The 8,486-nt window shown below is 39.4% G+C and overlaps 1 long non-coding RNA gene across 1 annotated transcript; it reads left to right on the top strand.

Moving 5' to 3' along the window:
- The first annotated feature begins 1,378 nt into the window (after positions 1-1,378).
- Positions 1,379-1,674, top strand: LOC116370592 (uncharacterized). Its single transcript, XR_004208758.1, has 2 exons — positions 1,379-1,480; positions 1,563-1,674. It is a non-coding gene; the product is annotated as an uncharacterized LOC116370592 (long non-coding RNA).
- The last annotated feature ends 6,812 nt before the right edge of the window (positions 1,675-8,486 follow it).

Consider the following 8,486-nt stretch of genomic DNA (forward strand, 5'->3'; position numbering starts at 1 on the left):
GCAACTTTGGTTAAACCACGATCATATATCTGGTCAGACTACAGGCGACCTTTCTGGATCATTAGAATTAAAACCATTTAGAGGGACATCTCACACTCATGTCAATGAATGAATATACATGTTAGACCCAAAATAAATATTGTGTGACGGAAAGCCCAATTTCTTTCTTTAAAATAAAACGAGGGGGGTGCCGAGGAAGCGTTTTTAAAGTACCGTCTCCCGACGTAAACTCTAGATGGTAGAACTATTAAATTGATAGTCAACTTATTAACTTTTACATCGTATCCTCCTGCAGCTGCAAAACCCCAGCCTTGATTCAGTACTATACAAGGGGTTAATGAATTACTAGCTAACTAAATAACACAGCTAAACACACAGGTGACACAATGACAGCTGTTTACAAGGTTTCTCTTCACACCCCCCACCGTTCGTAAGGGACACTTATCATTGATACATTTTTGAAACACACGAACCGGCACCAGCTAGTAAAGCATAATGTATTTGTGGGATCCGCCGTGGAAGGGTAGGTGGTTGGTCTTCTCTCTGATTGCACACATGAGGTCACAATGTCGTTGGTGTCCGTGGCTCAATGACTAGTCTTGAACAGAACTACAGGATGGATTTTCCTTTCACACGTTCTGGAAGATAGGCTAATCAACCCTGTCGCTGATTCCTCAGTGGTGATGAGTAGGATGGTTTGGATGTGGTAGCAGAATGGTCCCACTTAAGTTAATTTTCTAGGTTAGGAAAGTTCCAAACGTCTAGCTTGCCGCCTCACGGTTTCTGGTCTAATGTTAATTTCTGTTACCATTCCTTTTATGCACTCAGAGATTAGCTATAGAAAATGAATGTCATATTGGTTTTTATTTTGTGATTTTTACTAACCGCCTTACTCTACAGGTAGGACATCTCTAGCCTTTACATTGTATATGAAATATTGTTTTTTCAAGACAAAGGTGATTGTTGTTTGGGGTAAGCCTGTTAGCAAAAAACATTCCTTTAGTTCATACTGGAGGGGGGAAGAAAGAACCCACTTCTGCTGTAAATTGATCTGATCCTCACAGGACAGTCATGACACCATTTGCCAGCGTTTCTTGTTCATAACTTAGTCCCTCTCTCTACACTGGCAGCTGTGAGAACCCCGAGGATCCATACCGTGTGGTCTTCCACCCGGTAGAAAGCTGACGCCAGGGGTCCGCTTCCCCCCCTCACGTCAAAACGCTTTGAGGCCTATATGTTTTCCTTCGCCGGTGATGCGTTTGAGCCGAGTGGCAGGTAACAAAGTTCACACCCAACAATCTTTATTATTCTTTAATTTTGTGTGAGTGGCAATCATCCCTTTAAAAAAAAACTGACAACCATCAAATCTTTGATTCCTAGGTCTTTGTCCATTGTGATGTGGTCATCTGTGATGGCCAGTAGTCCCCACTGGCGGCCCCTGTAGTGGACAATGTGTGAATCAGGGACAACCTGAAAAGAGGTAGGGTCTTGTTTTATTGCTTTTCAGACCCTGGCAGACCATAACTGAACTAATAGGGTTCGCTCTCTCTCTCTCTCAACAGGTCAACGACATGTCAAAGACCTCTTTGAGGAGCGTCATGTATATGTTTCTTCTGGATACATTCCTTTGGGTGTAATGTATTGTAACATGTCAAATAAAGTGTTCTATAAAAACATCCTAACCGTTGGAGCTACCTTAACACCATGTCGTAGGCTTGTCATCTGACATGTATCAATCAACCCTTTTGTAAGCATGGAACTCTGAACCATCCACCGGAGGGAGATAAGTGTTGCACACCAATTTCCCGTCTAGGACAAACAATGGGTGATGAAACAAAGCTTTCCATTGTCCAGTAGGATGAACTGACTCAATGTTATAGCAGATGGTGGTTTGCCAAAGTGAAACCAGCAGGGCTGTGGTTGGATGCAGTGTTGTAATTTTCAACTGAAATTACAACTTTCCTTGATACCTCACTAGCTTGGTTTCCATCCAAATATGGACATTTCTTCTTCAATGATATGCATGTCAATCTCATGGCTCAAATGGGAAGAGCATGACTTCATCGCTACTTGTTTGTGTAAGAAGTGTTGACAAGCTGAATGTACCGAGCTGTCTGTTTTAAACTCGCGCACAGCTCAGACACCCATGCATTCCCCAAGTCCGAACTACGAAGGTAGAGCCACGAATACGTTGCAATCTATTCCGCATCAGGATAAGATTTCAACACACACCGTACGGAACAGCGGGGACTGAAGACACTCCTTAAAGTTGCGAGCTTGCACCGCGGGACGGTTTCTTTGCTCCAGACCACAAGGGGGAGTTTGCGCAATCATTATGCATTTGGGTCCCAAGGCTTTGGGATGACCAAAGACTAATTTTGACACGAGCCACCCTTGCCTTGTGGCGCTCAACGAAGATTGCTGACAAAACAGATGGAAGTTGTCTTAATGAGTCAAGCAAATGTACAATTTGAGAGGAATGTGATAATGTAGAGACGTGGCTATATATATTTTTTTTGTCAGTTAAATTACAAAAATCTCTATTTAGCAAGGTCAGACGAGCTAGTGTTAGAATGAATTTGTCTTTCGGGGACTCCTGAGAACCAACAAACCAGGATGTTGTCTTGTGAAACAGTGGCTGTAAAGCATTGACTGCACAATTGTAAACTTGCCTTGTAATGCCGCTAAAGTAACATGGCTAGCTATTTACTTGCTTGAGTCGGATTAAAAATAACTTGCCGCTCTGGGTATGGACCCTAAAACGTAGTTCTGAACTAATATTCATATCAATCAATGACCCTGAAGTCAATGGCATTAATGAAGCCTAGAGTAGAATATACCTTTATTGTGCCAAGGATGCAAGACCTATATACACATGTATTTTAGTTAATACCACGTATGAGATTCCCATCTTGTAGCCTGTACATTGAATATATTCACCGATCATGTACTCTTCCTTGGCAAATAAAGGTGTGGTTCTGGTATGACACACTCAGTCATATCAAACGATGCGGTGTCTGCACGTATGTATTACAATTATACACTTCAGTGTTTACTGCTCCTGGGATATCAATGATTACACATTGTAACTATACAATAGACTAAACATGATTGATTTGTAATTCATATACAGGGAAAAAACGTATGCATATCTAACTCCATTAATCTGAGGACAGGATAGTATTTCAACCAGTGGAGAATGTGAAACGCTTTATTGAAAGAAGTGCATTTTATTTATAATATTATACGAGTTCAATCTTGGGCGGGCAGGTGGGTAGAGCGTTGGACTAGTAACCAGAAGGTTGCAAGATCAAATCCCTGAGCCGAGAAGGTAAAAATCTGCCCCTGAACAAGGCAGTTCCTAGGCCGTCATTCTTATCTGACATGCCTAGTTAAAGGGTAACTACACCCCAAAATCAATGTCTTAATTGGTTTCCTGCTATGGTTTTAAACGTTGTCGTGGACATAGAAATATAACATGATTGGATGTTCTATTAAAAAGGTGTCCATTTTAGAGAGCGAAAACCTATAGATGCAGGGACAAACGGTCCCCCTTGCATTACCCATCCAAGTGGGTAATACTTGGATGGGAGACCGCCTGGGAATACCAGGTGCTGTAAGCTTTTTGTCACTGCCTTGTGGAATTTCAACTCTTATCTTCATTATCACGAAGATAATGGCGAGAGACGTGATGACAAACGAACTAATAGTCTCGTTTATGAACTTGACGGTTTATATTGGAGACGGCGCTATAATGGAAAAGCTGCGCAGCTGGGGTGTAGCCGCCGTCACGGATATCCGAAGGAGAGTTTGGCCGGGGACGGAGATCGTGGATGGAACGAGATACTGTAAGGTGAAGTTCACGGACACCGTGCAGTCTTTTGCCGTACTCCACAAAGTTCGAGACACAGGAGGGGGGTGAATACTTCAGGGTGATTCATGACAAGCAGGTCAGGGTGTGCGGTCTGTGTATTCAACCTGGGCATATTTTAAAAGACTGCCCTGACTTTAGGTGTTTTAAGTGCGGAAACCAGGGACACTATGCCAGAGAATGTGTCGGAGTAAGGGAGAGGGCAATGAGAGTCGGAAATGGATACAGAAAGCACAACGGACACGGGAAAGAGGTTGAGTTGGTTGGATGGGATGGATTTGGAGTTGGTTTCGGATACAGACGACACTGAAAAGGTAGAGAGAATAAGAGGAGGCCTGAGGAAGAGGAAAGCGGGGGACGTGAAAAAGGATGGAAAAGGGAAAAAACAAGTCAACATGTAAAGGATAATGAAGGCCATTTGTTTTATTGTATTTATATTAATGGTTAATTGTATGTCCCTAAATGTAAATGGTTTATGGACAAATTTCAAAATATAGTTCAAATGAAGAACGTGGATATCTTGTGTTTACAAGAGACGCATTGGGACAATGATTGTGTATTGAAAGTTAAAAAAATATGGAGGGATTTTATTTTTGTGAATAATGGTAGGGGGAACTCTAGTGGCATGGCTATTTTATTGAGGAAGGATGTGGTGGACAAACTGGTACATATATATGATGATAACAATGGGAGGATTTTAGTTTTTAAATTGAGTGTATGGATAGGATTTTTAGAATTCTAAATGTTTATGCTCCAAATAACGAAATAGAGCGCAAGGTTTTATTTATTGAAGTGGGACGATGGTGTGTGGGAAATTGCATTGTGGTGGGCGATTTTAATGTGAAAATGGACAGATTAGATATGACAAGGGGAGCTATCTTTAGAAGTGATGCATCTAGGGGGGTTTTAAAAAAGGTGATGTTTGAGAAAAAATTGACATATGGAGAGATGAAAATCCCGATAAACGGGAAGGCAGGTGGTTTTAGGGGAATTAAAACAAACTAGAATAGATTTGGTTTTAGTTAAAAAAGGCGTAAGAGATTTTATGAAAGATTAAGTATGTTTTTACAACTTTCAGTGACCATGCATATTTAATTTTCTCGGTGGGTTTAGAAAAGGAAGGAACAGGGGGTGGTACGTGGTGTATGAATGATAGTTATTTGGGGGATGAGGATTATTGTAAACAACTTACATCTTTGATAGCATGTGAAATGGAGGATAAGCAGAAAGATAATGATAAGTGTTTATGGTGGGACAAGGTTAAGGAAAAAATCAAAGGTTTTAAAAAAGGTATAAGATATGCAAGGAAAAAGAGGGGTCAGATGAAAGAGTTGAGAGCTAAATTGGATGAAGAAATGGGGAAGTATGATAGTGAACCTAATTATAATATAGAAACGTTTTAGAGTTGAAAGCTAAATTGAGTAAATATGACATAGATAAGTGTAAGGGGGCTATTATATTTTTTTGGGGGGGAGAAATGCACTTTTTTCTTGGATTAGAGAAGAGTACTCAAAGGAGAACATATCTTAGACAGATTGAAAATGTAAAGGATGAAGTAGTAGATGATTATGTAGAGATTTTAAAGACGGTGCAGAATTTTTATAGGGACTTATTTAAGAAAGGGGAGATGGAGGAGGGGTGTGTACAGGAGATTTTAGATAGTGTGGAGGTGAAAATTAATGTAGAGGATAAGTTGATGTGTGATGGGACGATTACAGTAAATGAAGTTATAGATGCGATTAAGGATTTACAGGTGAATAAGAGCCCTGGTGTTGATGGGATCATTGCAGAGTTTTATAAAATGTATGAAAGTCTTTTAGCTCCTATTTTATTGGAGGTTTACCACTATATGGAGGAGAATGACTGTGTTTCAGAATCGATGGTGACAGGGATGATAACTATATAAAAATGGAAAAGGGAGTAAGGTAAAATTGGAAAATTATAGGCCTATTAGTTTATTGAATGTGGATTACAAGATTTTAGCCAAAATGTTAGCGAATATGATGAAGAGTGTTTTACATTATATTATTGCACCAACACAGAATTATAGTGTTCCTGGGAGGGATATAGCTGACACAATTAATACAATTAGAGACGTGATACACAAAATGAATGGGGATAAGAGAAATGTACCTTTGTTTTACAAGGAAGTTTTTGAGGCTTGGGGGCAGTTTTTACCACACATTTCTTATGATTGTAACATTTTGGAAAATATTTTAAATCAGCCAATTTTTTTTAATCCTAAGATCAAGTATAATAATACAATGTTGTTTGTAAATATTTTCTGAGGGCTGGGATGAGACATTTGTGATATTTTATATGAAGTCATTCCAGGGTTTCTTCCTGTACAGGCTATTTATGACAATATTGTTGAGGTGGAGGATGAAATAAGCAAAACTACTGTAGGAAATATGTATAAGAAAATTGTGGGGTGTATTCCTGAGTGGGTGTTTTTAATAAATACAGAGGTGGTTAAGAGAGCTGGAGGTTTACCGGCTTTATTTTATGAAAGTAATGGAGTGAAACATTATTTGTCAGGTTTGAAAGTTAAAACAGTATATAGTAAATGTATCTTGCAGGAGATAAAAGTTCCTGCCTCGGAGAAAGTGTGGGCGAAGGTTTTTGTGGATTTGGATGTGAAATCAATATGGAAGAATGTTAATGTAAAATGTAATTCAATAGAATGTGAAGATAATGATTATAAAGTAAAACATAATAGGGTTTTTACTAATGTGGTTTTACATCAAATCAATAGAGATATTAATAGGGAATGTGACATTTGTCGTATAGGGGTGGAAGATTTTATGCACTTTTTCATTGACTGTAGTAGATTAAGAGGGTTTCATGCGTTTTTAAAAGGGTTGTTAGTGAAACATTGGGGGGAGGAGATTTTTAATGGAATAGAATGGAGGATATTTTTTCTGTTTGGTATTAATGGGAAAAGTAAAGTTTTGAATTTTAACTTGGTGAATTATGTTTTAAGTCATGCTAGATATGCTGTAAGATTAAGAAGGAACTTGTGTCATTATGAAGGGAAATGTGTGAGTGTGGAGGTATTTTTTAAGAGTATTTTGGAGAAAAATATAGAGATAATACATACATATGGTGGAGGCAACTTTGAAAAACAGTTTGTGTGGGGGAGTACATTTATTGGAATGTTACCAAATGGAAAACTTGTCTTTAATTACTAATTTGGATTTAGTGAGGGATTTAAATGTCAATTGATTGTATTTTCTTTCTGATTTTGTAAAATGGTGAATTGTTCATTGATTGAAACGCTGTAAAATTGTCTGTTTTTCATAATTATTTTTTATTTTTTATTTAAAAAATACGCCCGATCTGGTCCGATCTCGGAAGCTAAGCAGGGTCGGGCCTGGTTAGTACTTGGATGGGAGACCGCCTGGGAATACCAGGTGCTGTAAGCATTTTGCTCCAGCAGAGGGTTCTCTTGTGTCATGCGTGGAGCAACTCCCGTTTATTTATCACCCTAATAATGTTGTGTCTTTTTATTGGACTAAATGCAGTTTGTTAGTGCTTCCCTGCCCTGATCAAATCAAATAATGGACAATGCGTTTACCTCAAAAAATCTAGGCAGTGCATTCAGCATTTGTTTTTAGGCTAGGAGACTGTCAATGTCTGTAGTCCATTAGGGCCCTGTAAAATCCCCTTCAATGTTTTGACTGATTGCCCCCCCCCCCATTTATTTTTATAATAATTCCCCCTATTCCCCGTTGACCGTTTGTCCCTGCTTCTGCAGGTTTTCGCTCTCAAAAGTACACCTTTTTAATAGAAATATAACATGATTAGATGTTCTATGTCCACGGCAACATTTAAAACCCTAGCAGGAAACCACTTTTGAGGTCTGGAAAAAAAGGAAGACATATCGATTTTGGGGTGTAGTTACCCTTTTTTAGGCAAGGGTGCGCCAGGAAGAGACCTTTGTTTGGTTAAACGGTGTTACTGTAGCGCTCATGTGATTGCGGAGTTTGCAAAACAAATGGCCACTGTATTGATGCAAATAATCATGATATAATTCTGCCAGGCTGGCATAAGCTACTTTGCAGTTAACATTTGATTGAGAAGGTTTTTGTGGGAAGCCTTTCCTTCTCTACCGCAAGAAGGTTATCATTAGCCTCATCGCTAACGGCTACACAAAGTGTAGACATGTGCGCGCTCCGCACGCATGCGCACGGAAACTGGGCAGTCCTATTCAGTTTCTGAAAGTTGCGTGGAAATACAAATCACTGATGCATTTTGTTCATGTCTTATGATTCACTTGGGCAAATGAATGGATTTTCTAACAAGTTGAAGGGATTGAGTTGATTTCCGCCTTAGTTCAAGGCATTTTTGAATATGGTTGAATTTCGGTTTAATGTCTGTATTTCGTGATTCCGTGTGGGCGCGCTCTATTTTATAGGGCCCTAGTCCATGAAGTTGTCATAAGTATGAACCTAGGATATTCCCTCTTTTTCCCCCCCACAAGAGTGAAATATATGGTCTGGAAATGCAAGCAAGGTTTGAGCTTTTCAGTGTGTGTCACAAGGTGGACATTTCTCTGTCCCCTAAGAGTAAGCGACACGTTGACTTTATATAGTGTACCAAGAGATTGCCTTTC

This window comes from Oncorhynchus kisutch, unplaced genomic scaffold (genome assembly GCF_002021735.2).
Source record: "Oncorhynchus kisutch isolate 150728-3 unplaced genomic scaffold, Okis_V2 scaffold2654, whole genome shotgun sequence".
NCBI classification, from domain to species: Eukaryota; Metazoa; Chordata; class Actinopteri; order Salmoniformes; family Salmonidae; genus Oncorhynchus; species Oncorhynchus kisutch.